Here is a 16,600-nt window from a genome sequence, read left to right on the forward strand (position 1 = left end):
AAGAACTGAATGGCCTGTTTGTTTGTTTTTTTGTGTGTGTGCTGGTTCCGCTAGCGGCTGGAGCTTGTTTTGTGGAGGTACACACCTTCGAGACAGTTAAGTGGATGAATCTACATGTTTTTGTGTGTGTGTGTGTGTGTGTTTATTCCACTTATTGGCTGGAGTTTGTTTTATAGATTATCTTCTGTTTTGTAATTTTGTCATAAATATTTTTGTATAGAAGCACCGGACTTGAGCAATCTGACGGCAAAGTTGTTGTGGGGGCTCTTATAGGCGTACATGGACTGTTTGAGTTTAGAGGGATGGACGCCAATTGGTGCTGTCGTGCGCAGGGTTAATGCACACGTTTTTCTTTTTTCTGTTTGTTTTGTTCTGGGGAAAGTTCGGGGGTTGATTGTTGCACCAGTGTGGAATGTGGTCTTTATCATTTTATTTTTGACACACAATTTATTTTTCTTATATGTCAAAATGTCAAATGTTAATATGAGTGGATTGTCCCTCTCCACATGGAATGTGAATGGGTTGGGGCACCCCATAAAAAGAAGGAAGGTTATTTCTTAAACGTAAGAAATATTTCTTAATAATATTTCAAGAAATGCATATTTCCCTGCAGGAAGCTGAAAAATTAGTGAAGATATGGGGTGGACATGTTTTCTTCAGTGCTGGCTCAAGTAAGAGCAGGAGAGTCATTACATTGATAAGTAAACATCTACAATTCAAATGTCTCAAACAGATTAAAGATAAATTAAATCCCCCAACTTTACGCAGATGATATTTGTTATCATTAGATCTATGCCTTGCCTCCACAGGATTATTAATTCCTTCTCTAAATTCTCTGAATACAGATTTAACTGGTCTAAATCCGAAGCTTTGTCTCTGACAGCATACTGCCCAGTAACGGCTTTTCATCTGGACACCTTCATCTGGGCATTTTATTCCCAGCAAATTTGTGTGATTTATTTAGAGTTAATTTTGACCCTTTAATTAAAAGGTTTTTGAGTGATATGAGCAGTTGGGCTTCATTACATTTATCTATGATTGGGAAGGTTAATGTTATTAAAATGAATTGTATTCCAAAATTCAACTTTCTGCTACATTCTCTCCCTGTAGATGTCCCCCTCTCTTATTTCAAGCAATTTGATAGCATAGTGAAGTCCTTCATTTGGAATGGTAAGCGTCCCAGATTGCATTTCAATAAGTTACATAGGCCGATTGACAAAGGTGGGCTAGGCCTACCCAAGATTTTGTTTTATTATTATGTATTCGGTCTCAGACATTTGGCTCATTGGTCACTTCCACCTGAGAGAGCCGCTCCCTGGTTTTGTATTGAACAGGAAGTTCTTGCCCCTATTTTGCCATTGCAAAGCCTTTCTATCAAACTAATCGGAGAAGTTAAGTTACACTCCGTTATCTCACATTTGCACTCGGTATGGACAAATGTGTCCAGAGTGTTTAATTCGGACATTTATTTAAATGTTACCTTGAGCATATGGCAGAATCCAAAATTATGTATTAATAAGTTCCCTTTCTGCTGGTCAGAGTGGATTGTGAGGGTGGTTACTACTCTCGGTTGCCTATATGAGAGCGGAATGTTGATATTAGTGCCCGACCGATATATCGGCCGGCCAATATTATCGGCCGATATTAGCCTTTCACCGATATATCTGTATCACCGTATATTTTACCGATATACGCCGACATGAAAACTTTTTTTCTGAAAATATACTGCAGAAAACAATGCTTTAGAATTGGTGTCATACCATAGTTTGTCCAGCAGAGTGCGCTCCGACTCCACTGTTTACAGAGCTGACTCTGAGCTGACGGTGGTTCTGCAGACAGGGCGGAGTTAAGTAAGTTAACTAGTTTGTGAAATACATACTGGAAACTTAATAAACAATGACCCAATCATTTTCAATATAACTAATATAACATTAACCTTGTCCCTGACAACCATGTCACTCATGTCTGTTTGCTGTTAGCCAGCTATAGTTTGTCAGTGCAGTAAGAAATGTAGCAGATTGAAAGGTAAACAGCAGAGCATCTTTTTGCAGCTCAGCAGACAACAGTGCGGTGGTGGATTGTGTCTGATGAGTGTTGATTTCATGCTATGTTCTTACGTAGTTGGTGAGACACAATGCTGGAAAGTAAAATAAACAACGTATGTCTTTTACTCTCCGTGACAACGAGCTTATAGCTAACTAGCTAATCACGTAGCTACTTTCAGTAACTATGTTTCCATCCAAGGATTTTTTGCGGAAAATTTTAGCGCATCAAAATAAAGCTGATGGAAACGCAAATTATCGCTAAAATTTCACAAGTGTCCACATAATATTTTTCCGTTTAAATCTAGCGCATAAAATGTCGATACATCAAATGTCGCGAAAAACTGGTTTGGAAACACTTTTTGTCAAGAAAATTGGCATTAACGCAAAAATGTAGTGTCACATGACAGAATTTACCCCAATCGTTAGCCTGTGTTAATCATGACGACAAGGTATAGGATCCTTGAAAGCCAATTTATTGTACGTGATTATGGATTGATCTTAACGGCATAAAGATCTGATCACTGCAAACATGACACTTCCAGGAGTGCCAATACAAATATCTCGTATCAAGACATGCACATTGACAAGTGCACGGAGAACAAATGAGTGGCCACTCTTTGCAATTAATTTAATCGTGGTAGACATCCGTTTATTTATTAAAGTTGCTTTTACACACCATTCAAAATAATAGACGCCAGTCACGGAATTAGCCCACAATACAAAAAAACATAATTTCTGTGCGCAAAGAGGTTTTAAATTAAAAATAAATGCACAATACTAGAAGAAAAGCTTCAGTGTGCTTTTTTGGAACACTAACATAGCCCAATTATATAAAATTATAGCTTACTTTTGAAAAAATGCTGGCAAAATTCCCTGTATTAAATTAAATAAATTACCAAATGAAAAAAAATTATATTTTTAGACCTATATATGCCTTTTCTTTACACAAACTTAAATTAGCCGTACCCCGTTCTGTAGATGAATAAAGTTGGCTGAATGATATTTTCTACACTTCAAGACTATAAACTATCGGGGCCTGGGTAGCTCAGTGGTAAAATACGCTAGCTACCACCCCTGGAGTTCGCTAGTTCGAATCCCAGGGCGTGCTGAGTGACTCCAGCCAGGTCTCGTAAGCAACCAAAATTGGCCCGGTTGCTAGGGAGGGAGGGCAGAGTCACATGGGGTAACCTCCTCGTGGTTGCTATAATGTGGTTTGTTCTCGGTGAGGCGCATGGTGAATTGAGCGTGGTTGCCGCGGTGGATGGCGTGAAGCCTCCACACGCGTTATGTCTCCGTGGCAACACACTCAACAAGCCACATGATAAGATGCGCGGGTTGACTGTCTCAGACGCGGAGGCAACTGGGATTCGTCCTCCGCCACCCAGACTGAGGCGAATCACTATGTGACCACAAGGACTTAGAGCAAATTAGGCATTCCAAATTGGGAGAAAAAGGGGGAAACCCCCCCCCAAAAAAAAGACTATAAACTATCAGAACTATTTGTCCAATGCGGAGTTCACTTTCAGAAAAGTGAAAATATATGGGACATAATGCAGTTGAGATGGCAATGCTTTAGATTAGATGATTGTTCAAAATAGCCTATTGAATACAGGAATGTATCATGTATGTAAACCCTGATATGCATCAGTTTTTCTTTAATAGCTGTGCACACAGCATATACACATCGATGGATCGTCCTTATACTAAGACCGAAAGTTTCCCCCACTACTTGGTGCAGGTTGCCAGCTTGAACAGGGTCATGGCAATTCGCTTTCGGGTCGGAACCGGTGGCAACCTGCGATAGGCGCAACATCAGGACCAATATTACAGTCCTATCAGAAGTGCAACTGCTCCATTTTGATTGCAATTCCTTGTCTTCTGACTGCATTTATTTGTGAAATTAAAATGACAGTAAGCTGGCTAATTTCAATGAATTGTCTCAATACTCTCCCCATTTTACCAAAACTTCGGAGGAAAAAAATTAGGGACATCTGGGAGGCGAATTAACGATAAACACATTTCTGAATGGAAACGGCTTAAGGGCAGATTTCTTTTGCGATAAACAGTGTTTTTTTAGGCATAACTTTATCACGCACACCATTTTTATCGATAAAAGGGCATCTGAATGGAAACAGGCAGAAGACGACAAATTTTGCAAAAAATGTTTTACACATTTTCACTTTGTCGATAACAAAATAGTGTGAAAAGTGGATGGAAACTAGGCTATTGTTGTCAGCTGAGTGGAAGCTAATGAGTAAACATGTATTCACCAAACTGTTTTGTTCAGGATTCACAGTTTGGTACCCCCTTCAACTGAACAATTCCAGTCACTGCATTTATAAAATGCAATATTTAAAAGTCTGGTTTTCCACCGTTGAAAATTTCCCCTGAACTTGTATAGCAGAATACGGTGTAACATCCCTGTTTATCTGTTTATCTTGACTCAGCAGTATTAATATAGTCAGCATTTGACTGATACTAAACAGTACTACTGATGTTTATTTAGCTATTTATTTTATTTGTATATATTCTTTATTATAATGGTCAGCATTTGACTGATACTAAACAGTAATACTGATGTTTATTTAGCTATTTATTTTATTTGAATTTATTCTTTATTTTAATGGTCAGCATTTGACTGATACTAAACATACAGTACTGATGTTTATTTAGCTATTTATTGTATTTTTATTTATTCTTTATTTTCTCAGTATTCATTTCTAGAATTTGTTGACAATGTATAATAATAATGTAAAATATTCTTTGATAAAAAATATTTAAGAAATCAGCCTTCTGAGTACCTTTGCATAGTCATATCGGTGCAAAATCGGTGAAAAATCCTTATAGAAAAGGTCTGTTTTCATTCCAGCTCAAACATTAACTATATCGGCCACCATATCGGTAATCAGTGAATTTTCCATCTCTAAAATCGGTATCGGTCTCAAAAATCCCATATCTTTTGAAAATATGGTTCAACATTTTAGGATTCCCAGATCTCAGTTCTTTAGGTATTTACAGCTGCACCACCTGCTCTGTACTATTTTTGGGGGTAGCATACATCCCCCTAAAGTGGCAGATACTCTGGGAGTGGTGATTACTGCTTTTGGAAAAGGTCATGAGGCATCAGTGTTTTACTCCCTGCTAATTCAGAGTCTGGGGGACGGAGCTTCAACTTCACTCAAGAGATTATGGGAGAAAAATCTAAACTTGGTATTGGAGGATGGAGTGTGGACTAGGATTCTAAAAAGCATCAAGTCTACATCTATGCAAGTGTGCGCCTTATGCAATTTAAGATTTTACACAGATTCTATTGGACCCCCTCTAGATTGTATAGGCTGGGTCTTAAAGGCTCACCCACCTGCTGGCGATGCCAATCAGAAGATGGGGACACAGCCCATATTTTTTGGTGGTGTGTTAAGATACAATAATTCTGGTTGAGTGTCCAGAGTTTTATGGGTGACGTATTAGGTACTCAAATCTCATTTTGCCCCAGATTCTGTATTTTAGGTGATGGAGCAGTCATTGATGTAGGGGATAAGAACATGAAGAATTGGATGCTGGCCGGTGTTATGATAGGCAGACAGCTCAACATTAGAGGATGGAAGTTGGCTGGAGCATCCTCGTTTCATGAGTGGTATGCAGAGATGGGCAGGGTAGCGACATTTGAAGATTTGACACATAGAAGGCTAGGCAAAATGGATTTATTCAATAAGAAATGGGGCAGCTATTTAGCCTTTTTAGAAGGCTCTCGGTGAGGGGCGGAGACATGTTGGTTTAAATGTGTGTGTTGTAGCCTTTTTGTTTTTTTTATATTTTATTTTATTTATTATTATTTATATATATATATATATATATATATATATATATATATATATATATATATATATATATTTTATTTTTTTTCCCCCTACTGTTTTATTGTCTGTTTGTGTGTCTTTGTCAATTGGCATTTGACCACTGGGGTATCTGTTTGTGTTGGGTGGGGGGTGGGGGGGTTAATGTTCGGGGAGAAGGGTTGTACATTTTATAAAGTGATTCCAAATATTCTGTTAATATATATATATATATATATATATATATATATATATATATTATATATATATATATATATATATATATATATATTATATATATTATGGTGCTTTTTGTCATTTTTGGAGCTCGACAGACCCCAGAGATGGAATTTTGAATCTGGAGACTTTAACTCAAGTAACACTAAGTCGCAAAAAAATTACTTGAGTCTTGTCTTGGACTCTAAATTTGAGACTTGTGAACAACACAAGTCTTTATGTCTACAAGGGGAAATACTTTCTCAGAATATTGCGACACTGTTAAACCGGAGCCTCTCATGCACTCTCAGGGTGCTTCTCAATCGAAAGGCTGCAGCCTAGTTAGACTGTGCCTTTCATAGAACAAGTCCTTCTGAGGCTATAGGCTAGGACTCTTCAGCATTCAGTGCTAGAATGAGACGGTCTAGTAAGTGCGCATGTGCAAGGGATTGTGGGTGATTGAAGGCCATGAAGAATGCACTTGATGCATCCTCCAAAATATAGTGAACGAAGGCTGCGAAACAAGGCTGCCTTCCAAGCGTCCTCACAAAATGAGATGGCCTTAGACGGTGCTTGATGACGTGGCAGCCAAGATATCCAGCCTAACTAGGCTGCAGCCTTCTGACTGAGAAGCACCCTTTGTTGCTTTTTACTGTGAAAATATATGGTAATTTGCTCACATTTTCTAGGAAATCCCTAGAAATATGTAATTAATTGTCCTACAACAGAGCTAATAAAACTAACTTGCAGCAGATCCAAAAGTGATAGACCAATATATCAGTTTTACCAATTAATCAGTGCTGATAATTGCTTTTTGGAATGATAGGTTATCTGCAAAAATCTGTCGATAGTTGCTGGTAGATTTTCAGCATTTCGTAGTGTGAAAGTGTCCCCAGTTTGTTTCAGACTGGTTTATGCAAGTCCTGCATTATGCACCAAATCTTCATTTTTTTCTGATTACTATTGGGATTTTGTGTCTGGGATTTTAGTCATTTTAGACTCTGTCTTTGCAGGCCATAGTAAAGATAGAATTATTTTATTATGATTTTTTTTTTTTTTTGACATTCTATAGATCAACTTTAAAAACTATCTAAACTTGATAGTTAATCGGTTATCTGCCTTTCCTACCACCTTAGTTATCGGTATCGGCAAAATCCACTATCGGTCGACATCTACAAAAGTGCTACCTAAAGAAATTTAAAGTATGCGTTGCATTCTCAGCATTGCCACAAGGTGTGCTTTAGTGAAATTAGTGTGAACTGTCCACTTCTATGGTGAGTTTTCTCTTTCAAGTCAACTTCTGTTGTGGCAGAGCAACAGTTTGAAGAGAATATTGCTGAGCATGTTAGTGTATGTCAATATATTTAGAGCAACTTACCTAAATAATGACACAGCCACTTTAATGCCACAGACTATTGAAGGTAACTCTTTTGCCCCCTTGTGCACTTAGGTTTGTTCCCACCAAGGTAACGTCAGAACGCATGTTAAGCATGTTCAACTGGACCGGGCCAGAGACAATTTAGCAGAGACAACTTCTATTAAAACGAATGGGAGAAATTGGAACGCCCAAAGGTCAATGGATGTAGAAAGTCTCACCTTACAGGAAAAGAGCCAATCACCTTTTAGATACAGACATCGCCTGTTAATCAATTTGAGAACGCGCATTAGCTATACAAGCTGGGAAAACTGTGTTTTTCTAGCGTAATCTGAGGTAAATAAGCACAATTTATGATTTAAGTGTTGTCAGATTTTACTGCTGATTTGAAATATGTTCTTTGATCGTAATCTTGACCAACCGTTTTGGAGATTTCAGTCTTTCTCCATTCAAGTAGATAAGAGCTGCACTTGTATGCTGCCTGTTTACAGAAAAATAGCTGCCCGAGAGTGTTTAAAAGATGGCCGCCGAGTGGACAGACTTGCTAGAAAGACTTTGATCTGGGTTCACCTACTTGCATAGAGCATGTTTCACAGGGATGCAAACTCATGAGGTGAAAAAGGTTTTCTCAATGTTTTTAGTTGATTTGATTGTTGTAAATCAAGTTTTTTTTTTTTTTTTTTAAGTGTTTAAGCTTAAAGTAACCCTTTAAAGCAATTTTAATAAGGAAATTTTAGAAACGTTTACCAAACAATTTGAAAGGTGAGTAGTTTGCATCCCTGGTTTAGGCCTTAAGACTTGAATTGTGACAAAAGCCTTGTTTTCACTGTATGGAAAAGAGCAGCTTGAATATCCTGAAAAATGCACCTTTTGTATTCCATTGAAAAAATAACAGCAAACGGGTTTAGGAAGACACAAGGGTGAGTAAATGGTTACATTTTTATTATTTCATTTTTTTTTTTTTAAGCCATAAAAAGAGCAAATGTTGAGTTTGAGAATTATATATTAAATCAGAAAGTAATGGATGGCCTAAATTTCTACTTTAAGCCACTGGTCGTCAATAGCTAAAGATGAACCTGAAAGCCGAAATATGTTCCTCAAGCGCGCGCTTTTAATAATGACCGTGACGTTGCCTCGGTAACGCTCGGTGGAATGCGCGCGGAAACCTCGCGACATAAACTGCAATTCAAGATAGAACATTCTTCCGTTCATTCTGACCTTCAAGAGTGATGATAGATATCACAGCCACTCTAAACACTGACAAAATGCACCCCAAAATGTTGAATGCGAGCCGCGTTGATATTTATCCACATTTAAGAATAAAATGTCTGACAAAATAACTTTAATTCATTACGTTAGGAGTAGAACATACCATACTACTCTTACTATTTCTGTCGTTTCTTTATAGTAGTGTGGTGCTATTCCAAACATAGCAAGTGTTAATTCTGCATAGAGATCATTTGCACGTGATTGCACCTGTGTTTTCGCGGCGCAGTTTCCACTTTTTTTACATCTAGTGACAGTGCACTGATCATTGAATATATTTGATACATCTGGCATTAAATATTTAAGTATTTGTAATTCAGGCAGACCCAACACATCATGCACAATTCGAGGTGGCTCTTTGTTATCAGTCGTAGAGCAAAAGAAACTGGAATTGTATGTCCATTATTCGTAGTTGCCTCCTTGAGCAAGCTCGATCTAACTCAAAGAGAGATTTACTGCAAGCATAGATGGATCCTTCTCGCACACTTCTCACTAACTTTTAATGGGGCAAGCTGATATCAGACACATTCCTTTAAGCATCATGTGTACAAAATAACACGCTCTTAAAATCCTTAAAGTCACTCACCACTTTCCATCCACCAACTCCGTGTCTCTAAAACCGACCTGAAAACAAGATGTAAAACAAAAACTGAATAGTCCAACGCGAGATGCTCGCTCTTTCTACCAACTTCTCCCTCAGGACGATGTTTTATTCAGTCACTTGTGAGCTGGAGGTGCTCATTTCGCCGCCGTGTAGTCAGTGCTGGTATTACATCTAGTAGCAGGTGCATTTCAGTAGACTACTAGAGTATCTGTTAGTTTCTACTGATCTTCTACCGTCATGGTGGAGAAACAGTTTAAAGAGAATCTTGCAGAGCAATTTATAAACATGTTTATAGCTAGCTAGTAGCTGTCAGAAAAAGAAAGAAAAAAAAAGAAGATATATTTCATTCAAAAACTTGAAATGCTTCCTCAAACACACAAAAGCCAAATCACAATTTCCCAAGCAGCAAACTGGGACACCAAAGTGGAACACCAATGTAACTGCAAATGTAATTAAAATAACAATTTAACCCTCTTCATCTTATTAGATTCACAGTTTTATATTAACATTTTAATACATTTAGAACACTTATGTAGTTTATACATATACACCAACATTAAAACCACCTGCCTAATATTGTGTAGGTCCCCCTTGTGCTGCAAAAACAGCACCAACCCATATACTCACCACAATTGTACAGAGTGGTTATCTGAGTTACTGTAGACTTTGTCAGTTTGAAACATTTACGCATTTGGCAGATGCTATTATCCAAAGCGACTTACAATGCCCTCATTACAGGGACAAATCCCCTGGAGCAACCTGGAGTTAAGTGCCTTGCTCAAGGACACAATGGTGGTGGGAATTGAACCAACAACCTTTTGCTTACCAGTTCAGTACTTTAATCCACTATGCCACCACCACTCCACAGTCTGGGTTGCATTTCCCAAAAGCATTGCAAGCTTAAGATGATCGTAGAGACCCTTAGCACCAATGGTTTCTATGGTCTACTTAGGCTTTCAATGCTTTTGGGAAACGCAGCCCAGACTTCACACAATGTGAACGTGATGCAATATAGCGTGATAGAAGATCACATAAGTACTGTGGAGCTAGAACATTCAAGGCTTTGTAAGTAGGCAGAAGTATTTTAAAATGAAACGAAATGTAAAAGGTAGCCAATGTAGCAAAGCTAAGATTGGGCTGATTTGATCATATTACTTGGTTCTAGTCAGCACTCTAGCTGCTGCATTTTAAACCAACTGAAGTGTATTTATAGAACCTGCTGGGCATCCTCCCAGTAATGCATTACAATAATCTAGTCTTGAGGTCATGAACGCATTAATTAGTTTTTCAGCATTAGAAACAGAGAGCATGTGTCGTAATTTAGCAATATTTCTGAGGTAGAAGAATGCTTTTCTACAAACATTGGAAATGTGATTTTCAAAGCACAGATTACTATCAAATATAACACCTAAGCTCTTTGCTGTAGAAGACAATATAACAGTACATCCATCGAGAGTCAAATTATATTTTAGCGTCTTACTTTTAGAGGTTTTTGGTCCAATAATTAAAACCTCTGTTTTATTGGAATTGATTAGAAGGAAATTTCTAGCCATCCAATCTTTGATATCATTGATACACTCACTTGGAGAATTTTGAAATTTCGTTGAGTTTCGATGAAATATAAAGTTGGGTATCGTTGTCATAACAGTGAAAACTAATTCCATGGTTCCTGATAATGTCTCCAAGGGGAAGCATATATAAGGAGAAAAGGAGAGGCCCTAAAACTGATCCCTGTGGCACTTCATCCTTAACTTCAGTTTGATCTGACAATTCTTCGTTTACACTGACATAGTGGTAGCGGTCGGATAAATAGGACATAAACCAAGCTAATGCCTGTCCACAAATGCCAACATGATTCTCAAGCCTATCCAACAGAATTTCGTGATCTATGGTGTCGACGTCATCAATAAGATCTAAAATCACTAGAAGAGAATGCAGCCATGATCAGATGATAAGAGCAAGTCATTTGTAACCATTTTTTTCTGAAAATGAACATAGTTGGGAGGACACTACCTTTTCTAGTATTTTCAACATAAATGGGAGATTTGAGATCGGTCGATAATTAGCCAACTCTCCAGGATCAAGCTGTGGTTTCTTGATAAGTGGTTTAATAACTGCTATCTTAAATTTTCTTGGGACATGCCCTAAGGATAATGAGGAGTTAATAATATTAAGAAGAGGTTCTGAGATTACAGGAAACACCTCTTTTAATAGCTTGGTCGGTATTGAATCTAACATGTTACTGATTTTGATGTAGTGCTCCAGTTTGTTTAGCTCATCCTGTCCTATAACAGCAAAGGTTTGAAGTTGCTCGTGGGGAATAATATGAGATACGGTCTTCTGAGGTTCTATTGCAGATGGTTGCATAATTCTGTTTTTGTTTCTGATGATTTCAATTTTATCAGTAAAGAAATTCATATAGTTATTACTACTGTGCCGTGATGGAATATCTGGTTCATTCGAAGCTTTATTCCTTACTCATTTATCCACAGCACTGAATAAACACCTAGGATTATTGTGGTTATTTTCTATGAGATTGCTTAAATATGCAGACCTGGCAGCTTTTAGAGCCTTTCTGTAGTTAGAGACACTACCATTCCATGCACCTCGAAAGTTCTCTAATTTTGTACTCTTCCACTTAAACTCCATTTTTTGAGCTGGTCTGTTGCAGCAGAATTGCTATATTATCAACATCAATGCCATATGACAGAATTAAATCTAGGTTATGATTATGCAGATGAGTTGATCCTGACACATTTTGTCTGACTCCAACAGAGTTGAGAATATCGATAAATGCTAATCTCAGTGTATAATTTTCTTATCTATGTCAATGTTGAAGTCACCAACGATTAAAGCTCTATCCACAGTAACTACTGAATCTGACAGGAAATCAGAATATGGCCCTGGTGGTCTATATACTGTAGCAACAAAAGACGACAGAGATTTTTTATTTATACCTGACGATGTCACATTAAGCATTATCAGTAAAAAAAACAAAAAAAACAAATGAACTTAAATCCTGACCTCTGAGTAACTAGAAAAACATCACTGTAAATTGTAGCAAAACTTCCTCCTTGACCTTTTAGGCGAGGTTCATGTTTATAACAATAACCTTGGGGAATAGACTCATTTCAACTAATATATTAATCTGGTTTAAGCCAAGTTTCAGTCAAACAGAGCGAATCTAAACTATGATCTGTAATAATAGAGATCTAATGTTTAGTAGCACTACTTTCATATGATGTTTATTTTAAATTTTTATTTTTTTTTAAGTTTCAGATCAGATTTTTTCTAAATGATTTAATGTGGGTTGTGTTTGGTAGTTCAGGGAAGAGACACAGTCTCTATATGATTTCTAGGTGATACAGTCCCTATGTGTTTTAGTTTATGTGACCTGTGTGATGTCTCAAGGCAGCTAGCAGATCAGCCAGTTTGTCTGCTTCCTGACCAGGGCCCAGTTAGTGAAACACTATCACTGTTTTTTTTTTTAATTAACAATTTTTTATTGATTCCAAATACAAATTTAAACAAACAACACAAGAATACACAGAATCAACTTTTAACAATTATGTGCCATACCTCCCGCGACCACCCTGGAAAATCATCCTCCTTTCTTATCACAGCTGCTAATGTTTCCAGGGCAAGAGAGAACAATAATGGGGAAAGAGGGCAACACTGCCGGATGCCCCTATCCAGAGTAAAATAATCTGAAATTAATCCATTTGTTTGTACCGCCGCTACCGGGTGTCTATAAAGTAATTTAATCCATCCAATAAACGTACTCTCGAACCCGTATATTTCCAAAATCTTAAAAAGATTATCCCATTCTACCATATCAAACACCTTTTTGGCATCAAGTGAGTTGGCAGCGACCGGAGTCTGATCATTTGCCACTGACCACATGATATTGATGAAACGCCTAATGTTATAAGAAGAGCTGTGGCCCCGAATAAACCCCACCTGATCTATATGTATAAGAGATGTCATAACTTAATCGGTTAGCCAAATTTTGGACAATATTTTAATGTCTAGCTGGATCAGGGAAATTGGAAGGTAACTCCTACACTCGCTTGGATCTTTTTCTTTTTTAAGAATCAGACTGATCCGGGCTTCTGTCATGGTTGGCGGAAGCTTTCCATTCTTTAATGATTCTGCATAAACTTCTAGCAAAAGTGGAGCAAGTTATGTAGCATAAGATCTAAAAAATTCAGCGGCAAAGCCGTCTGGAGCCTTGCCTGTAGGCAAGGCCTTAATTACCTCGCCAAGCTCCTCCAATGTTATCTCGGAATCAAGAGAATTTTTTTGCTCTATCGTCAGTTTAGGGAGATCTAATCCACAAAGTTTCTAATATCTTCATCAGTAGACGAAGACGTGGAACTATAAAGAACAAGATAGAATTCTTTAAAAGAATTATTAATATCAATGACTAGCAGTTTTCACTGAGGGAATGGTAGAAAAAGACTCTCTCTGCTTTATATATCTAGCCAGAGGTTTTCCTGCTTTGTCCCCCAACTCAAAGTATGACTGTCTTGCCCTGAATAGCCAAAACTCCACCTTCTGTGACAAAATAGTGTTATATCTATATTTCAATCGGGTCAATTCTCTGAGGCCATCAGACGACATTTGGTGCTTCAGCTCTTCCTCGGAACTTTTAATATTCCCTTCCAAATCCACGAGTTCTCGTGCTTTGGATTTATTGATGAATGAGGCATACTGTATGATCCGACCCCTATGAACCGCCTTAAGTGCCTCCCAAGCCACGCCCACAGAGGACCAGTTGGTCTCCATATAAACATAGATTTCGGCCTTTAACATTTGTTGAAATTCAGGATTTTGCAAAAGGGATGCATTAAATTGCCAACTTTCTTTTTCTATGTATGTGGCAACATCTCTAAACTCACCAGGGCGTGATCTGAGACTAAGATATTTCCAATTGAGCAATCAACAACAGATGAAATGAGGGATTTGGATATAAAAAAAAAAAAAATCTATTCTAGAATAAATCTTATGGACTGATGAAAAAAATGTATAGTCCCTACCGGATGGGTTCAAAAGTCGCCAAATATCTGTAAGACCAAGATTTGTACACATCCTGTGACATGTCAGTGTTGCTCTAGGGGGCTTACACACTTTTGCTTCATTATGATCAAGGACTTAGTCCACTAAAAGATTAAAGTCTCCTCCCAATATTAGGTCATGAGGAGTGCCAGTGGTTTGCAACCTCCCTTCAAGATCTATAAAAAAGCCCTGATCATCAGTGTTAGGTGCATAAATATTAGCCAAAATCAACCTTTGCCCCTGAATTTCTGCTAAAACAATAATGACTCTTCCTAATTTATCTTTACTCTGTTTGAAACAACGAACTGTAGATGCTTACTTATCATTGTAATGACTCCCCTGCTCTTACTTGAGCCAGCACTAAAGAAAACATGTCCACCCCATATCTTCCCAAATTTTTCAGCTTCCTGCGGGGAAAGATGCATTTCTTGAAGAAACACTATATCATATTTCTTACATTTAAGAAAAGAAATAACCTTCCATCTTTTTATGGGGTGCCCCAACCCATTCACATTCCATGTGGAGAGAAACAATCTGCTCATATTAACGTTTGACCTTTTGACATATTAGAAAAAAATAGATTGTGTGTCAAAAATAAAAAAGACCACATTCCAATATTGGTGCAACAATCAACTCCCGAACATCCCCCAGAAAAAAAAAGAAAAAGAAAAACGTGCGCATTAACCCCGCGCATGACAGCGCCAACCGGCGTCCATCCCTCTAAATTCAAACAGTCCATGTACGCCTACGAGAGTCCCCGCGACAACTTTGCGACAACTTTCGGATTGCTCAAGTCCCGTTCTTCTATACAAATTTTGTGAGACAGACTTACACAACAGAAAATAATCTATAAAACAAAATCCAGCCAATAGGTCGGAATAAGCACAAAGAACGTGTAGATTCATCCACATAACTGTCCCGAAGGTGTGTTCCTCCACAAAACTAGCTCCAGCCGCTAGCGGAACCAGCAAAAAAAACAAAAAAAAAAAAAACATTCAGTTTCTTCAGGCAGTCATACGAATGTTCCGTGAGCCAGTCCATTCGGCTGTTACATGAGTGTAACAAATGGCCTAATCACTCTAATGATAATAGGAGGCATAAGCACGGAATGCAAGAAACTCTTACATCAACGGAAGGTCACTTTTGCACTGATGTTCCAGGCCAAATTGAGAATAGATACTAAGGATGGCCACAAAATATTTACATGCCCACAGCAAGCAATGTCCTTCATAAAGTCAATGGAATGAGTAAGTCGATGTGTGACTTACATAAGAACATACAGATTCATCCACAAACTGTCCCAAAGGAATGTTATTTCACAAAACAAACTCCAGCTGCTAGGCGGAACCAGCACAAAAAGAAACAAAAAGGTGCCCAGTTTCCTTGGGCAGTCAAGTGAATGTTCAGTGAGTCAGGCCCACTCAGCTGCATCGAGAACGTCACACATCGACTTACTCATTCCATTGACTTTATGAAGGACATTGCTTGCTGTGGGCATGTAAATATTTTGTGGCCATCCTTAGTATCTATTCTCAATTTGGCCGGGAACATCAGTGCAAAAGAGACCTTCCGTTGATGTAAGAGTTTCTTGCATTCCTTGAATCGACCACATTTCTCTCATGTCGAATTCGCAAAGTCTGGGAACAAGAAAATGCTGTGATTCTTCCAAGAAAGCTTTCCTTTACTCCTCACTTGCGTAACACGAGATCTTTATCGGATGATCTCAAAAATTTGGCCAGAATTGATCGGGGCCTGTCTCTCTCCGCGGATCTCCGAGCTCGCTCGATTTCCAGCTTATGGCCTGTTATGTCGAGCAGACTCGGGAAGAGCTCACCTAGGAATTTCACCATATCTCGGCTTTCTTCGTCTTCAGGAATTCCAACAATTCGGATGTTTTTTCACCAGTTACTATTCTCAAGGTCTTCCAACTTTTCCCAGATGCACTCCAAGTCTGCCTTGGTCGCTAGCAGGTTAGCAGCTAATTCCCTCTCTTATGACTCAAGATAATCGGTCCGTTTCTCAACATCCGACACTCTTGTAACCAACTCAGTGAATTTTATCTACATGGCAGTGATCGATCGACATATTACAGCAAGATCCTCCAAGTCAGCAATGACCTTTGTCAACATTGCCCACTTGTTCAACAGTTGACGTTGAATCTCTTTCACCTCACTGGCCAAATTGAGTCCCGGGCTTGCGGCCT

Source organism: Myxocyprinus asiaticus, chromosome 18 (assembly GCF_019703515.2).
Source record: "Myxocyprinus asiaticus isolate MX2 ecotype Aquarium Trade chromosome 18, UBuf_Myxa_2, whole genome shotgun sequence".
In the NCBI taxonomy this organism is placed as follows: domain Eukaryota; kingdom Metazoa; phylum Chordata; class Actinopteri; order Cypriniformes; family Catostomidae; genus Myxocyprinus; species Myxocyprinus asiaticus.